The following is a 19,586-nucleotide window of genomic DNA, read 5'->3' as shown; positions in this document are numbered from 1 at the left end:
ATGTCCCTTTCTTTCTCCAAATTAGGAAGTTTTCTGTTATTATTTAACTAAAGAGTCCTTCTGATACTTTCTCTCTATCCATATCTTCAGGAACTCCTAGAACCTGTATGTTGAGTCCTTTGATAGTAGATCCATGTAGATTCTGTAGATTCCCAAAAATGTTTCTTAGTTTTCTAATTTTTTCTTCTTATGCTTGATCTGACTGTATAATTTCCTGTACTTTGTCTTTTAAGTTAGATATTCTTTCTTCTGCTACCTGGTTCTGTTTTTAAGGATTTTCATTACGTTATTCCTTTGTTCTATTGAATTCTTTAATTATTTATTCCAAGATTTTCTTTTAACTTCTTTTTAAGATCTCAATTTTGTTGAAGAAATTTTCTTTCATATTATGTATGACTTAATTTGTTCATGCATTTGCTTCTGATTACTTCTAAGTAATCCTATGATCAATTTTTTGAATTAAGTTTCTGGCATTTCTTCAATCTCATCATCTTCACAATTTAGTACTGAAGTCTTGTGTTCTTTTGGGGAGGTCATGTTGTCTTCCTTATTCTTGTTTCTTGAATTGGTGCGTTCATTATTTGGCATTGTGGAGATACTTATTGATTTTTTCTTTGTTTTTTCACTGTGGTGGTTTTCATGTTTGGGATATGTCTGAGTGAATTAATGGATTATCTGCCTTCAGGGAATACTGAACGGTGTATGGTGGGTCTGTCCAAGGAGCTCTGTTCAGTGTTCCAGAATAAAGGGCGTGTCTGAAGTGACACACCCTGGTTTGACATGGTACATCTTTTTTTTTTTTTTTTTTTAATCAGAGGAAAGGTTTGTTCTTGTCTGGTCTCACCTCACTGTACAATTCTGGTCCAAACACTCTCATCTGCTGGGGTCTTAAGCTATGTGCATTCTTGGCCTCCATGTAGGTCCACTGTGCTCCTCCAATTTGTATAGAGTTTCCTCTGCTGTTTTCTCCCTGACTCTTTCCTGAGACTGCACTCTTTCCACCTTTTTAAAACTATCTTCTCCTACACTAGTGAGGCAAGCTCCTTCTCTACTCCACCTTCTGCCTTCACCTTTGTTCACAGTGTTGACCATGTTTCTGTGTTTTTGTGTGTAGTAGTATCTTTTGTAAGGCTGGACAAGTGGTGACAGATTCTTTCAATTTCTATTTGTTATGGAAGGTTTTTATTTCACCTTCATTCATAAATGAGATCTTTGAAGAGTAGAATATTTGGGGTTGACAGCTTTTTTCTCTTAAACTTGGACTGTAGTTGTCATTCTCTCCTATCCTGTAGGGTTTCTCATGAGAAATCAGCTATAGGTAAAATTGGAGATCCTCTGAAAGTAATCTTGTTTTTCTCTCATGCACATTTTGGAATCTTTTATGTTTTACTGTGGAAACCTTGACTAAAATATGTCCTGGTGAATATCTTTTCTGTTCATGTCTGTTAGGAGTTCCATGTGCTTCTTATGCTTGGACGTCCTTATCTTTCTCCAAATTAGTGATGTTTTCTGTAATTATTTCACTAAATAGGTCTTCTAATCCATTCTTGCTTTCTATGCTTCCAGGAATTCCTACGACCCATAAATCTCCAGCACTGTTTTTCATTTTTCTAATTTCTACTTTTATTTTTTTGGTATGACTATAAAATATCCAGAGATTTGTCTTCTAATTTGGATATTATTTCTTCTGCCTCACTGAGTTTGCCCTTAAGGCTTTCCATTGCATATTTTATTTGATCTAAATCTTGTTTATTGAATTACTGTGCTTATTTTCAGTTATTTACAGAGATACTTTTTATTTTTTTTTCTCCTGATGGCTTTTATCTTCAGACTATACCTCTGTGGCTTAGTGGAGGGTCTTCTTTTTGGTGACTACCCAGTGGTGTGTGCTGAGTGTGGCCATGGAGATCACTTTAGTGTTTCAGTGTGGCAGGAGTATCCAGGTGATACCCAAGCTGAATGTGGTAGGTTTCTTCTTTTTTTTATCAGATAAGAGGGTTTGATCAGCTTGTTGGTGTAGTCTCACCCTCACCTCCTCTCTTCCAAGGTGAACAGTTCCCAAGCTAGCCCCAGTGGGTACAATATTCATCAGCACTGCCACAACAACCACACAAAGGATCCATGCAGTCCTCAGTGTGTGCATGTATCCCACTATAATGATCCATGCCAGGCAACCAGGGATCCTTGAGCATTTGTAGTGACACACAGCTACTGCCCAGAAAGCCAGCCACATCTGGCACCTTCCCACCCAGCCCTCTGCCCTGCCAGTCTCTCCTGTTCACAGATAGGCAGAGATGCTCCCAGAACCAGCTGCCTGTAGGTGCTCCACCTAGGCAGTTTGAGCCCCAGAGTTTATGATGTATTGGGAGGCAGGGGGCACTTCACCGTCCTACATGGGTGCCAGCCTCCTGTCAATTCTCCTAGCCAGATTCAGCTGGTTGCTGGGCACATGGACACAAGGTAACACAGCTATCATGTATGTCCAAAATGATGCCAGTGCTCTCTCATCCAGTTGCAGGGTGCAACTGTCTGGGGGAAAGGGAAGGAGAAATGTGTCCCTTTTTCCCCTAGGTTGGTAGATACCTTGTCCCCAACAGGGCTCCAGGTTGGACTCACACCAGGCACTCCCTGCAGCTTTAGTGCCAGTGGCTTGGACTGCTGCAGTCTGGTGTCAACTCACTCTACAAATCTGGTACTGAGGTTCTCAGTTGCTGGTATCCTGTGTTGTGTTCATGTTCATGCTGCACATCCACACTCTCCACATAGAGCCACAGCATCCCTGTTCCATCCATGGAGTTCCATTGCAATTTTCTCCCTAACTCTTCCCTGAGATTGTACTCTCTCCATTTTTTAACAATCTTTCACGAGCCTAGAGCAATAAGTTCCCCCCATCCCACCATCTTGGAATATCTTAAATTTTAATTCCATTTCAAATACATTCACAGCAACACTTACTTTGGAGTTTGACCAAGTATCTAGGTACCATGGCCTAGCCAAATTAGACACATAAAGTTAACCAGTACAGTTTATCTCCATAGCTTATTTTTGTTCAAATCTACTGTTCTATTCTTGTATAATCCCTTGCTCTGTGTACTTTATACATGAATCATGGATTTTCCTGATTCTATTTTTCTGCTAGTAAGGTCATATGCCTATAATCCTCTTTATTTTATCTGCTATAGCTACCTCATTAGGATTATCTCTGTATTTTACTTATTTTCTTTTCTTAAATATTTATTTATTTGCCAACCATAATAAGAGAGAGAGAGAGAGAAAGAAAGATCTTCCATCTGCTTTTTAACTACCAAATGTACACAAGAGCTAGCGTTGGCCCAGGCAGAAGCCAGGAACCCATAGTTCCATCTGGACCCCTCCATGTGGAGGATAGGGACCTATGCACTTGGGTCACATCCTGCTGCTTTCCCAGGCTCAGTAGTAGGGAGATGGATCAGAAGAAGAGCATCCAGGATTTGAACTGGCATGCCAACAGGGATGTCTGTGTCAAGAGCAGCAGCTTAACCCACTGTGGCAAAATGCCATCTCCTATTCTTTTCTTTTCATACTCAACTCCTTTCTTTCAGTGAATATTTAATTGATTAATTAGTTTTTCTTACACAGCATCTTAAATTTTGGTGAGTACCCAGATATTTTTTGATGTTAACTTTTTGACTTAGAGATTCTTGTGCAACAATGGTAGTGTAAATCAAGGCACCATACTGTCAGACATTGGATTATCAACTGAGCAGTATGTCTAATCTGAGACACATTGATTTATTCAGTTAGTTACAGGTTGAGCATCCCAATTCCAAAAACTTCAAAACTGAAATATCTCCAAGTCTTACACTTCTCAAGTGCAGTATGATGCAATCAGTGGAAAATTCCACACTCAGTGTCATGTGACGAATAACAGAATCTTGTCACACTCAAAATACTATCTAAAATCACTCATAGGCTATGTGTATGACATTGTACACAATTGTGTATAACATATATACAATTGTACTATTGTGTATAACATATGTACACAATGCAAACAAATCTTATGCTTGTATTTGAGTCCCTTCTCCAAGATATTTCATCATGTGTATGCAAAAACTCTGAAATCTACCAAAATTTAAAAAATGTAATGCCTCTGGTAAAGTCATTTTTGAAAAGAGATAACAAACCCATAATTGTTTACTTATTTATGAGTTAAGTTATTTTGGGCACAGGGTAGGGACAATCTTTGCTTAAGGAGAGTCTTTTATTAGGATTCTTGATATTCTGCTCAGGAAATGTTTTGCTCCTCCTACTGGAAAATATCTTATTTTTAAGACTATTCTTCCCTTTGAAAAATCATCTTCCCCTTTTACTCATCTCCCAGGACCAATCCCTTATATTCTCTTGAGAGGTATGAAAGAAATTTGCGTGCCATTTCTGCAGAATGTGTGTGGAGTTTTATTTCAGTCTTTATTTCAACTTCAAATGTACTGGATAGAGTAAAGTATTCCCTTGGTGTAAATTCTAGAGAAGCGAGCATTGGAACAACATAAAAAAACAAATTCAAACATACCCAAATTGGCACTCAATGATATCTCTGTCATAGAGATAATATAAGGATTTTCAATCTATAACATAAATCAGGGGATAGAAATCTATGATCCACAGTGTGGTGCGCTGGCCACAGCGCGCCGGCCATGGTGGCCACTGGAGGGTGAACCAACAGCAAAGGAAGACCTTTCTCTCTGTCTCTCTCTCTCTCACTGTCTACTCTGCATGTCAAAAAAAAAAAAAATGAAAAGAAATCTATGATCCAATGGGTATATTAAGCACAGCACATGCTGTTTCAAGAAAGTGATGAAAATGTCCAATGCATTTAGTTGAAGCCTACTGGGGAAAGAATTAGGTTGAATTAAAGGGAAAAGAGGAAGTCATTGCATTATCTAGACTATGAATTCATCTCTAGGTATGGTATTGCATGGTCATCATTATTTTGACAGAGCATCTCATTAGCTGTTGGTGACTGAGACTATGGGATTGTCCACCACTGTTTTCTTTGAGACAAACTCTAACCCATAAGAACCTAATGAGAATTATAATGCTTGTCAAGGCATATTACTCTGGTTACCTTGTCATATTGTGCTTTTTGTTTTTTATTTTAAAATGATGAACAGCCAAAACTAGTATTTGTTAAACATGTTGACTTCAATAAGAGCACATTCTGATTCTTCAGAAGAGCAAATCCCAAGGTAGACTAGAGCCAGTATCTAAAATCTTTTTATTTCCAATTTGAAGACAACACCAGAGTTCTTAGATATTTACGGAAGATGGGTACCTTAATATTGGCTGCCATAAGAGAGCATTATAAACTTAATGGATTATAAACTGCAAAATTAATTTTCTCATGTATCTGTAATCTAGAAGTATGAGATCAGGGTAACAACATGAGTGATATCTGGTGAGAACTCTCTTCAGGATTGTAGATTGTCATCTTTTGGTAGTATCTGCACATATTAGAAAGAGAGAAAGACAGGGCAGGGAGGGGAAGGAGGAGTGTGTGTGTGTGTGTGTGTGTGTGTGTGTAGAGAGAGAGAGAGAGATGTTAACTATGTGGGGAAACATTTTGGATCTCTTTTGTGAGAAAACTATCCCAACCATGAGGGCTACATCCCCATGACTTAATTACCTCCCAAAGACAAACCCTCCTGATCTTTTCCCATTGAGGGTTAAGATTTCAACATGTGAGATTCAGGTCATGGACAAGAATCATTAGTAGACTAATAATACATTCTCAGATTGTTTGTTTATACTATTTTTTTTCTATTGTATGTTTAGGAAGATTCCCAGAAATATCAGAAAATTATTTTATTTTGGAATTCTTACTCTAAAATAATAAATTTTCTCCTAGACCACAATTGTATCTTACCATTTTCCTATGCTTTTTGAGCATAGATAATATCATTGACAGTTTTGAAACTAGAAGGTTAATAATACAGTACAGATAGGGAAAGGATGATAACCTTAGTTCACCTAACAATTCCATCAGGGACACACCAAGGTATTCGTTTTGCATTAAATCCAAAATATTTTTATGTCTCAGAATGTATTTTATAAACACAAGATTTAATCTAGTAATGAACTAAGAAATGATCCCTGAAACTAGAGCTTTGAAAAAAACATTTTATTGAAATACAGTGTATATCCCACAAAATGCACATAAAAGTACAGCTAAATGAGTTTTATCTACTGAGTACAATCATAAACAACACATAAGTTAAAAACAATCTCTTTTTCAACTGTTTCCCTCACAATTTATTTTTTATAATTTAGAAAAGATGAGCATATTGACATTAAATGTTATGGTTCACCTATGTAAATTATAAAAGTTCACCTATGAACTTTTATACTATATGTATTAACTTTCATAAATAATAGAATATATTACATCCTTAATTCTGGGTTTTGCTTATTTCAGTTAACATAATAATCTCCAGTTCTATCAATTTTGTTTCAAATATCTGGATCTCATTCTGTTTTTTTTTTTTTTGGTTGAGTAATATTTCATTATGTATATATGTTATATTTTCACTATCCAATCATTAGTCAATGGATATCTACATTGATTTTGTATCTTTGCTATTGTGAATTGAATGCTATAAACATGATAGTGCAGAAATCTCTTTTATATGCTGATTTCAATTTCTTTGGCTATATTTCCTAGAGTAGGGTAACTGGTTCATATGGTAGATCTACTTTTAGTTTTCTGAGGAATCTACATACTATTTTCCATAATGGTTGTACTAGTTTGCAATCCCACCAACAGTGTATTAAGGTACCTTTCTGACCACAGCCAAACCAGTGTTTGTTACTTTTGGGTAGTAGCCTTTCCAGCTGAAGTGATGTAATACATTGTTTTGTATTTTATTTGCACTTTGCTGGTGACTAGTGATCCTGAACATTTTTTTTTCATAAGTCTATTGGTCATTTGTATTTCTTCTTGAAAAAATCCTGTTTATATTCATCACACATTTCTTAACTGGATTTTTTATTGTTGTCTAGTTTCTTGAGTTTCATATATATTCTGGATAGTAATACTTTATAGAGTGCATTGCTTGCAAATATTTCCCCCCTTATGTAAGTTGCCTGTTCACTTTGCTAAATGCTACCTTTGCTGTGCAGAAGCTTCTTGGCTTAATATACTCCCCATTTTTCTATTTTTGCCTCTATTGCCTATACTGCTAGGTTCTTATCCAAGAACTCTTTGACGACGTCAACATTTTGCAGTACTTCCTCTATGTTTTCCTCCAGAATTGAATGATTTAATGTTTTAAGTTTGGATTCTTGATTCATTGTGAGTTGCTTTTTTAAAGGATGAACTGTAGGGGTCTTGTTTCATATTTTTGCATGCAGTAATCCAATTTTCCCAATACCATTTATTGAACAGAATATCCTTTCTCCAGGGGATAATTTTAGCTCATTCTTCAAATATTAGTTGATTGAAGATGCATGGATTAGCTTCTGGAGCCTCTAGTCTGTTACTTTGGTTGACATATCCATTTTTGTGCCAGGACCAAGCAATTTTGTTTACAAGTGTTTACAAATACTGCTAACATGTCTTGAACTCAGGTATTATGATGCCTCTAGCTTGATTTTTATTGTTTAAGATTACTTTATCTATTTGGGGTGTTTTGTGATTGCACATGTATTTTAGGGTTATTTTATCCCACATTTGAGAAGAATATCTTTCATATCATGACTGGGATCACATTGAATCTGTAAATTGCATTTTTTAGTATGGACATTTTGATGATATTTATTCTCCCAGTCCATAAACATGGAAGATTTTTACATTTTTTGTTGTCATCTTCTATTTCTTTTCTTAATGTTTTGTAATTTTCATTGTATAGCTCTTATTTATGTGTTTATTTATTTGAGAGAGAGAGTTACAGACAGTGAGAGGGAGAGACAGAGAGAAAGGTTTTTCCTCCGCTGGTTCACTCCCCAGACAGCCACAATGGCCAGAGCTGTGCTCATCCGAAGCCAGGAGCCAGGTGCTTCTTCCGGTCTCCCATGTGGGTGTAGGGGCCCAAGCATTTGGGCCATCTTCTACTGCCTTCTCAGGCCATAGCAGAGAGCTGGATTGGGAGAAGGGCAGCTGGGTCTAGAACCGACGCCCATATAGGATGCCAGTGCCACAGGTGGAGGATTAACGTACTGTGCCATGGGTCGGCCCCTGTATAGATCTTTTAGATCCTTAGTTTAATTTATCGAAGGTATAAAAAAATTTTTGGTGCTATTGTGAATGAGATTTATCTTACAAGTTCTGTTTCAGCCATGGCATTGTTTGTGTATACAAAGGCTATTAATTTTTGAATGTTGAATTTATATCCTGCAACTTTTCATATTTTAGACTATATTATTCATGCTTTACATTTAAAATTTTGAGTATAGTGTATTGCAAAGTGGGTCATTTTTTATCATGCCTATTTGGGTTTTTAGACACATTCTGTATTTGGATTTCCATGTTTCTCTAAATTGGGGGAGTTTTCTTCTGTTATTTCACTGAATAGCTTCTCAAATCCATTCTTTTTTTTTCTATTCCTTAAGAAAAATTTATGAAATGTGTATTTGGCCATTTAATGCTATCATATAGACCCTAAACACTGTTTTGTCATTGTAATTTTTTTCATCTTCTATTTTCCTTTGTCTGACTAATTACAAGAACTGTCTTCCTGTATGTTCCTTCTTCTGCCTCACCAAATTTGCTGTTAAGTAGTTTCACTATATTTATTAGTTGACTTATTGAATATTTCAATTATAATATTTGTTTTTACCAGTATTTAATATATTTGCTGAAATTTTTGTCTATGTCAGGTTCTGATGTCCTAATTTCATTAAATGTTTCTCTGTATTTTTGAATAACTGCATAACCACTCTTTTGAATTCTTTCAGATATTTCATCAATCCCATTTTCAGAATCTAATATTAATGTATGATTGTGTTCCTTTTAAGTAGCCCTCCTTGTTCCTTGTTCATGTTCCTAGTGTTTCTTCACTAATTTTTATATAATCTTTCTGTCTCTTTGGGAGAAATTTTTTTGAAGGCTTTATTGCTAGAAATGTTTCAATGGGATTTGGTGTAGGACCTAAGGCTTACTCTTGATGTCCAGGATTGTGTGTGTTTGTTCTGATCAGAGATCTCTGGCAGCTGTTTGTGGGTGGAGCACAAATGCAGACTAGCATACAACATAGGCATGGTAGAGTTCGCCTGGCTACTTTCCTTGAAGGGATAGGATGTTGGAGCTAGCTAATGTGTTCATAGTCTCAGCTTTGTTTTTTGCCAGAGTGAGCTACCTGATTCAAGATTAGAGTGAGCTCACAATTTCAGCACACTCATCCAGTTGTGTGCACTCTCCAGAACTCCAACACACTCTACAGTTTGTTCTCTCACTCTACCATGAGATCCAACCACATTGTGCAGGGAATTCCAATTCCAAGTTTCTGCATTCAGGTACACACAACTCAGCTGTGACTAGCAACATTCCTAGTTCCATGACTTACTCCTAGAACTCCACAGCCACAGACAAGGTGGTTTATTCTCCATTCTACAGGCTGTCCTGTCTGTGGTTCTGGTGGCCTCTACAGTAATGGGACTGCTTGCTGCTCTCCCAATCATCACAGATTTCAGCAGTGACTTCACCAAGGCAAATTAGTCTGGCTCTTTAACGAGGGGAGTGAGGAGGAAGGCAATATAGCCTTCCTTCAAGGAGTGAAATAGTCACTCAGATCCCTGTCAGCTCCCCAGGATGAATTCATAGCCAATGGGACCATGAAAAAATTTCACTCAACTTAAGGCTACAGATGAAAGGGGCTCTGGAAGCTTATTCCTATCTTATCTTGGCATGACTGCATTTCTCAGCCAGGAGCTGGTTGTGTCGATGCAGGGGTGGCTGGCATCGTGATTGGCAGTGTGATGTCTGTCCTCTCTCCTCATTGTTCCATGGAATATCTGTTCAATCTCTTAATTCTCCAATGATAATTTCTCACAATCAGTCTTCAGGGAATGTGGTCCTTCTTTCATTTTTCTGCTATCATTCTGTGGCTGAAGTCAGTGAACCATCTCACTATGCATCCATCTTGTGTCTCAAAAGTTTAGTCTTGATAAGGGATTTTCTCAGAGTACTATTTATTTTAGAAATTTGCGGAAATTACTGAGTAAACAAATATTTTAAACTCCTTTAAAAATATCTTCTCGTTCTGCCTCTTTCACACTCTGCTGTTCCTAACATATGTCTCCTCTTTTCTTAAATCATCTATCTCCACTGTTTTCATCTCAGTCCCTCTTCCTCCTTGCTTTTTCCCTGTCTTCAATCTGTCCCACATCTGCACACATTACTAAAATAGTATTGCGTCTAATATGCTGCTTACATACTTGATTATTGCATATTCTTATTGCAAGCAGCCTCTTAGGAATAATTTACCTTTTCCTTTTTAACTTTTTTTTCCTTGTGTCATGGATCTTATTGCAAGTGAAGTTCAGTAATCATTAATTCCACTCTACAAATAAATGCTAGAATCATTTCCTTTCATTCTTTTTAACTTACCAGCAACATTATTACCTCATACTTGATACATAATTTATGTTGCCCCATAAACCAAGTCATATAAAGCCTCTTCATTATTGAAGAAAATGCTATGCACCCAGGAAGTTTCCAGTAAATATTAGCAAATGATTTATAAAAGTGTAAAAATGATATGGGTGATAGAAGATTTATAATGCTTACATCTTACATGTTTATCAGTGAATTTAAGGATTGAATGAGAAAATTAATTGGGTACTTGTGTTAATACTTTCATCCTGTGGTTACGTCAATGGTTACTTCTGGGAATGTGAAAAAATGTATATGTATATACATATTCATTTATATATATAAAGAATGTTTTGCACTAAAAATGTTCATAGGTTACATATCATAAGTGAATGACAGTTATGATAGGTAGAAATCTATTATTTTTTGAAGAAGCTGAAATTGCCTAATATCATATCCAATGATAACTTTCTTTTATTCATAAAATTCTCATTTATTTAACAGGACAAGAAGGTAAATTTTTTAAAGATTTTATTTATTTATTTGAGAGGTAGAGTCACAGACACTGAGAGGGAGAGACAGAGAGAAAGGTCTTCTTTCCGTTGGTTCACTCCCCAAATTGCTATAACGGCCGGATATGCGCTGATCCGAAGCCAGGAGCCAGGTGCTTCTTCCCGGTCTCTCATGCATGTGCAGGGGCCCAAGCACTTGGGCCATCCTCCACTGCCTTCTCAGGCCACAGCAGAGAGCTGGATTGAAAGAGGAGTAGCCAGGACAAGCACCGGTGCCTGTATGGGATGCTGATGCCGAGGCGGAGGATTAACTTACTGCGCCGGCCCAAGAAGGTAAATTTTAAAAATTATTTTTCTTCAGTATTACTCCAATTTCCACAGCACTAAACAGTTATACAATATAATGCTATTGCTGTATTATATCAGGGATAGGATATTTTTTCTTTTTATATATTATTGACTTTTTTGCAAGATCGTATCATGTTATTCAGTATTTTCTGGTTATGGATTACATTAGAATTAACCTTAATTAAAAATATTAAAAAGTTACAAATCATTTTCCATCACATTTTAGAGTCATTTTACATACAATATTTAATATTTAGAAAAGAGCATCTGATAATTTCACAAAGGAGTAATAAGTTCATTTTGATTATTTCTAAGAGTAAAAAATCTGGGCAAATACTTAGCACATAATTTGTTTCCATGATATTATTATCACCATTATCAACATTTTCTAAAGAGACACCTGTACGAGAAGTATATACAATAACAAATTTACATTTCACCACCAAATCTTTGATCTAGCAACATAAATTACAGGTGCCAAATTGATCATTTATATTTTTTTTGGATTGTTTTGCACCTTGTTGATCTGGACACTAATATCGGAGTAGTCCAGAGTAGGTTACTTCACCATTTATAATACAATCTAGTATTTCTTACATTATGCAATTATGCTCCTTCTACCTCTTCAAAAACAGTTTTTATTACTAAATAGTAAAGCTCTCTGTGTTTAGAGAACATTATGGCATCTGCTGTGTAAATTTACTGCCTTCCCAGTGACCATGGAAATGTCATATTTTATGAATCATAGTTAACTAAACCTGACAAGTGATATGCCACATATTTCACAATACATTATAGGTACAGTCCAAGTGTACTGCAGAAATTTATTATTGAATTTCAAAGCATCAATAAAGAATCTACATCAAGTTTTAGATGCAATTTCACCAAGATTACTCTAAACATCATTAATATCTAAAATATTTTAAATCTAATATGGATGAGTAGATGCTGAGAAAATATTAAGGAATGTATTTTATCTGAAGTATGCCAATTTTCAAATTTTATAACTATTTTATTTGGTTTTTATTTCCTAGTATTGTATCTACTCTATGTTTCTATTTATTTCAAATGCCAGCGACAGCTGCCTGAGATTTTCAGAATGTATTCCTGTATATTGAAAACTTTAGAGATCTGCAATAGTCTATAAATGGCAGACATGCAAAGTTTATTAGAATTTTGTTTACACAAATTAGTTTTTCTTTTTCTATATTTTTGACATTGTCTTTGATAATTGCATTTTTGAAAGACCGGGTCAGAATGAGAAAAGAAACATGCAATATACCGAAATAACACTTTTCATTCCATCTCCTTAATTTATTGAATAAAGAAAATGATTAACAGGGGCAATGCCTTCCTGAAAGCAGTTACTTCCTACATTGTAAAAATAGTTTTTATCATTGTTTTATTATTCAGTATTATTGTGAGAGTAATACAATAGTGATATGGTAATTGTGTGATTGTTATAAGAATATCCTAATTTAAAAGAGCATTCTATCTGTGAACAGACTAGCTAATGCCTGTACAACATAATGTTTTTCACAGAAACCAAATGTTCTTAGAAAAGAAATAAAAGGGAAGCAAAGTAAAGTCTATTTATTAATATAAACTGACCCAAAAGAATTATAAAGAAATTATAATTGATGTTTAGCTAATTAATTTTTTCTCTCCCAGCAATCTTCTATTTATTTAATAGAATATTGTGAATTCTAAAGATTTCACTTCTGCCTTGAAGAAGGCAGATAATCTTTAACAGGTAATACAATCAGTGTAACATTTATATTAGCATGTTAAGGAAACAACTATAGCGTTTCATATATTTGCTAGGGACTCACCGTGTACTTAAAAAATCATAGCCTGTCTTGTCATAACATCTTAGGATCTCTTCAGAAATAGAAATCCACTACATCCACTGGCCTGTTACTGAAAGTGGACAACATTTGTCACTGGTAGGCTAATAAATTAAAATAAATCTTATTCAAAATGCACACATTAAAAATCATTGCAATGCTTAGGGCTACCAATAGATAATTGTTGTAAATGTTCACTAAGAAACTGTGTACTATTATTAAGCACACTAATATATGAATTTATACACAATTTCTTATACATATAACTTAGGGGGCATTGTGAATGCTGCTCCTAATAAGATTGTTCCCATTACTATCTTTTTTTATTATTATTTTTTTGACAGGCAGAGTGGACAGTGAGAGAGAGAGACAAAGAGAAAGGTCTTCCAATGGCCGCCGCGGCCGGCGCGCTGTGGCCGGTGCACCGTGCTGATCCGATGGCAGGAGCCAGGTACTTATCCTGGTCTCCCATGGGGTGCAGGGCCCAAGTACTTGGTCCATCCTCCACTGCAGTCCTGAGCCACAGCAGAAAGCTGGCCTGGAAGAGGGGCAACCGGGACAGAATCCGGCGCCCCGACCAGGACTAGAACCCCGTGTGCCGGCGCCGCAAGGCAGAGGATTAGCCTAGTGAGCCGCGGCGCCGGCCTCCCATTACTTTCTTCTTCTGCCTCAACTCATTCCTGCTAAAGGACGGACAGTATTAGTGTTAATGTAATAGCAATTCCTGTATCTTCTGGAGTGGCTTATAAAATAGTTATTTTAACACAAAACCTTATTTGATTGTGGCTGGGAACTCCTGTGCTATGTCTTATGTGCCATGACCCACCTATCTAGCTTTAACTCAAATTACCTCTCCTCTGCCCTTGCACCACAGTTAATGGGTCATCCACCCAGGCTTGAGAACTCATTGATATATTGTTGGTGTCATATAAATGATATCAACTTTTCAAAAACTTAAATTGCATATTTTATATGTGAGGTAAAAAACCATGTTTTCATTTACTTAATGCTCTGAACCATACTAAAATTACATTTCTAATATAAAACACAGAATAAACTGGTATGTTATGACAGGCTTTAATAAAATCATCTGCCATTCATTTTCTTTCTCACATTACCTACATGCTTCATACTTCTTCTGTTCCTGCCTATCTCCTTCCTTTTCCCCATTATGATTGGAAATATTACTGTGTATGCTGGAATTAGAAAGTCATGTTCCTTCTGGCCCTATTCTTACTAGAGTTTCAGTTTCCTTGTCTCAAACATAAACAGATTTTCTCAAAGAGGCATAGTTTATAAATATATATTTATGTATTTATTTTAAAAGCAGTGTAGGGGTCCGCACTGTGGTGTAGCCGGTAAAGCTGCCTCCTGTGGTGCTGGCATCCCATCCGGGTGCTTGTTCAAGTATCGGCTGCTCCACTTCTGATCCAGCTCTTTGCTATGGCCTGGAAAAGCAACATAATACGGCCCAAGTCCTTGGAACCCTGTACCTGCGTGGGAGACTGGGAAGAAGCTCCTGGCTCCTGGCTTTGGATTGGTGCAGTTCTGGCTATTGTGGCCATCTGGAGAGAGAACCAGCGGATGGAAGACCTCTCTCTCTCCTCTCCTTCTCTCTCTCTCTCCTCTCCTTCTCTCTCTCTGTGTAACTCTATCAAATAAAATAAATAAACATTTTTTAAAAAAGGAGTGGGGAGAGAGAGAGAGGAGGGATGGAGATACAGAGATACCTTCTATTAGCTCATTCAAGAAATAGCCACAGCAGCCAGGTCTGGGCAAAGATGAAGCCATGAGCCAGAAACTCCATCAGTGTATCCCACAGGGGTGGCAGGCTCACAAGTGCTTGGGTTATCTTCCACCGCCATCTTAGGTGCACTACCACAAAGTTGGATCAGGAATGGGGTAGCCAGGATTTGAACCATCACTCTGTTATGATAGTGGTGGCTTAACCCACTGCTCCATAGCATAGGATCCCAAGGGCATATATTGAGGTAAGGTGCTGCCACCTTACTGACATCACAGGAATATATGTGGCCATGCAAATGATATCTTCTATAGTAAAAATTTAACTTGAGGAAAAATATATCCCATAGCAATATAATACAAGGACTAGTGATATTTAGGTTACTCTCAACACAGTGTTTGTGTGCATGTGTGTGTGTGTGTGTGTGTGTGTGTGTGTTTTATGATGAAAGAAATGTTGCAGAAAATTATACAGCTTAATGGGGAGATATTGAGGGGAATAGAAACACACCAATACACACACAGAGATTAAACTTCTAGAGTTCTAATGAATGGGTAGGAAGGAATGTATTCAACGTGCAAAAGACTAGAAGACTAGGAAAACCTTAGAAATGAATGGAGATGGTTCACTTTCTGTTACAGAAAGAAGATACTCTTAATGATGGTGACAGATGGGTGAAATTTATTTTTCCTCAGTAAAAGGAGAATGCAAGCCAGTAAAAGAAAAAACATGGTAATTCTAAACATTGAATAATATAACAGGTGTTTAACACACTTGGAGAGAGAAAAGAGGGATAAAAAACTTCTAAAAGAATGAGATAATGAATAGATTTTGAAACATTGATGTTACTGGGCAGTATTTACATCCATCTTAGATTATTGACCATGGATTTGAAGTGAAACCTTTATGCTTTTTGGGTCTTTCATCATCATTTATGTATAGAATCAGAGAAGACAGTATTTTTAAAATACTGGGGTTTCCCAAGAGGCAGAATGAAATACAAGTAGCAGATATGCGATTTGAAGCTATGTACAAATGATTGGTTATCTTTTTGCAAAACAGAAAATTTAATCTACATAAGGCAAAAATGTAGAATGCAGAGTATTACAATTAATAAAAATAAATGCGATAAATTAATTTTAGGTTCTTGTTGCAGGAAGAAATCTAACAGTTACTACCATTTCAGTACTCTGGGGAATAGGGTAGAAAGCGAAAATGAGATAATGGGAAGTCACTAGCAGTTCTATAGAAGAGCTATTGGAATGAATATCTAATATTAGTAGAAGACAAAATTATTGAAAGTAATGAAGTCGTAATGTATACTAAGCTGATCTTCTGTATATTAAGATAATTGAAAATGAATCTTGATGTGAATGGAAGGGGAGAGGGAGTGGGAAAGGGGAGGGTAGTGGGTGGGAGGGACGGTAGGTGGGGGAAGCCATTGTAATCCATAAATCGTACTTTGGAAATTTATATTCATTAAATAAAAGTTAAAAAAAAAAAAAGAAAGTAATGAAGTCAAAGGCCGGTGCCGTGGCTCACTAGGCTAATCCTCCACCTGTGGCGCCAGTATCCCAGGTTCTAGTCCCTGTTGGGGTGCCGGATTCTGTCCCTGTTGCTCCTCTTCCAGTCCATCTCTCTGCTGTGGCCCTGGAAGGCAATGGAGGATGGTCCAGGTCCTTGGGCCCTGCACCTGCATGAGAGACCAGGAGGAAGCACCTGGCTCCTGGCTTCGGATCGGCGCAGCGCTTTGGCCATGGCAGCCATTTGGGGAGTGAACCAACGGAAGGAAGACCTTTCTCTCTGTCTCTTTCTCTCACTGTCTAACTCTGTCTGCTAAAAAAAAAAAAAAGAAGAAAAAAAAGAAAGAAATGAAATCAAAGAATGGAAAGTTAAGATTTTAAAAAGGACAATCTAAATGGACATTGAAAGTATGCAAAAATATGAGAGAAGTAGCATTAGAAGGATAGAGGATTGGGAGAGTACATTCTGACTTAATGAATGAAGGCACTTAATCTTGGGGATCTTTATGTAACTATAACAACCAGCCACATTGGGTACTATGATATGATGGCATAAGACATACAGTTGAGAATGCTTAATGGGGAGAGAGAAAAAATGCTCGGAGAGCAATGAGGAAGGCACTCATGACATTTTGTGACCTGATTATCTGAAATATGTGGACAGGGAGTAGCTAAGAGCTTTGAGAGTAGGAGAATGCTTCTTCCCTGGTTAGAGGTATTTTCCAGTTAATAGAAGAAGTCAAAGGAGACATTCATAACCAATGTTCAGATTAAAAGTATTTTTCTGACAATTAATTGCTAAGCCCAATAGATACAGTATGATGATTTGAGGTCTTAAGGAGCAGGATACATATGGTCTAAACAGCGGATGTAAAACTCTCTGAGAATTAGAGAAGGGTGAACTGTCTTTGTGTTCTTGGTGTGATTGACATAATCTGGTAGGGCAGATGAAATGAGATGAGATATGGTGATCAGAAAAGCTGAACATTTTAATGAGATATAATTTTTGTATTTTGGCACATATGCTTTTGTGAGGACATGCTTCATTCTACAGCCTCTTACTGAGCTTCAGTGTAGATCTGGATAGACAGAGGTATAATGATGGTATGTTTGGAGAGTGTAGGGCTTGAATTAAAGTCTGCTAATGGAAGAGTAGGCACTAGCTGATATAGTAAACTTATTGAACTGCAATTTTTTTTAAAAAAATGATTAGTCTCCATGCTAAGCCTTAACTAAATTCAACAAATAAGAGAGGTTGGAAAGCAATGATGGAAATTTTTGTAATACTTTTGTGGGAACAGAAAAATAAGGAAAAAATAAGACATGATTTATTCATGTAACTCTAACTTGTATATAATTTTGAGGAATATAATAAAAAGTATGTGTGTGTATGTATGTGCGTAGACATACATATACACAAGAAGAAAATCCTGTATAATTTGTTTCCCAATGGCAAATGATAAAGAACAAGTGTGCAGTTCTCCTGTAAATTACATTATGAGAAATATACAAAAGGCACTGAAGGATATATCAAAAAACTACAGAACAAATAAAAGGCATAAAAGGCATTGTTTCTCCAGTTGATGAGTAAAGAAGAAAAGGAACAAAACAAATCTGTAAAAATAACTATTCTGTAAAGAATTTATGTGGGACCTCTATCTGCTTATAGAAATCCATAAATTCATCTTGCCCATGGAATTAAAAAGAAAAGTCATATGTCATGGAACTTGGTGATCAAAAGTTTACAAAGCAGCTATCTAGATTTTTGACACAATGAGATGAGGTAATATACAGTTTTTAATTATTATTTTGTTCATTATGAAGTTAATGTGGTTTTTTGTTGTTGTTTACTAGTAGCACTCTTGTATATATGTGAATTAGAATGAAGACTGCTGAAAAAAAAAATCCCAGGTTTAAAAATGCGCAGTTTATTTCTCACTGAGATTATAAGATTTGTCATGTCACTTTCAAAGATTGCTCTCCTTTTATGAAAATATGTTAAAATAAGAATGGGCAGTCTGTCAGGTTCTATTTGCCTCTCAATGAGCAAACTAAGCTGTGGCTGAGACAGCACCTTTCTTAGGTCCTCTAATAATAATGACTCTGTCCTTTGTTCTAGACTTTGTCTAGCCCACTTGGGTCTCATTCCTTTGTTTTTCTTTTTTTTTCTTTTTTTTTAATTTAGTAAATATAAATTTCCAAAGAACAGTTTATGGACTACATTGGCTACCCCCCATAATTTCCCTCCCACTTGCAAACCTCCCATCTCCCGCTCCCTCTCCCATTCCATTCACATCAAGATTCATTTTCAATTATCTTTATATACAGAAGATCGATTCAATATGTATTAAGTAAAGATTTCATCAGTTTGCACCCACACAGAAACACAAAGTGTAAAAATACTGTATCAGTACTAGTTATAGCATTACTTCACACTGAACAACACACTAAGGACAGATCCCACATGAGAAGTAAGTACACAGTGACTCCTGTTGTTGACCTAACAATTTGAAACTCTTGTTTATGGTGTCATTAATCTCCCTAGGCTCTAGTCATGAGTTGCCAAGGCTATGGAAGCCTTTTGAGTTTGCCAACTTCCATCTTATTCCTACACGGCCATAGTCAAAGTGGAAGTTCTCTCCTCCCTTCAGAGAAAGGTACCTCCTTCTTTGATGGCCCCATTCTTTCTACTGGATCTCACTTGCAGAGATCTTTCATTTAGGTCTTCTTTTTTTTTTTTTTTCCCCAGAGTGTCTTGACTTTCCATGCCTAAAATACTCTCATGGGCTCTTCATGCATATCCGAATGCCTTAAGGGCTGATTCTGAGACCAGAGTGCTATTTAGGACATCTGCCATTCTATGAGTCTGCTGAGTATCTCGCTTCCCATGTTGGATCGTTCTCTCCCTTTTTGATTCTATCAGTTATTATTAGCAGACACTAGTCTTGTTTGTGTGATCCATTTGACTGTTAGACCTATAAGTGTGATCAATTGTGAACTGAAGTTGATCACTTGGACTAGTGAGATGACGTTGGTACTTGCCAA

The sequence above is a fragment of the Oryctolagus cuniculus genome, chromosome 9 (assembly GCF_964237555.1).
Source record: "Oryctolagus cuniculus chromosome 9, mOryCun1.1, whole genome shotgun sequence".
Classification (NCBI taxonomy): domain Eukaryota; kingdom Metazoa; phylum Chordata; class Mammalia; order Lagomorpha; family Leporidae; genus Oryctolagus; species Oryctolagus cuniculus.
This window is presented reverse-complemented; position numbering follows the sequence as displayed.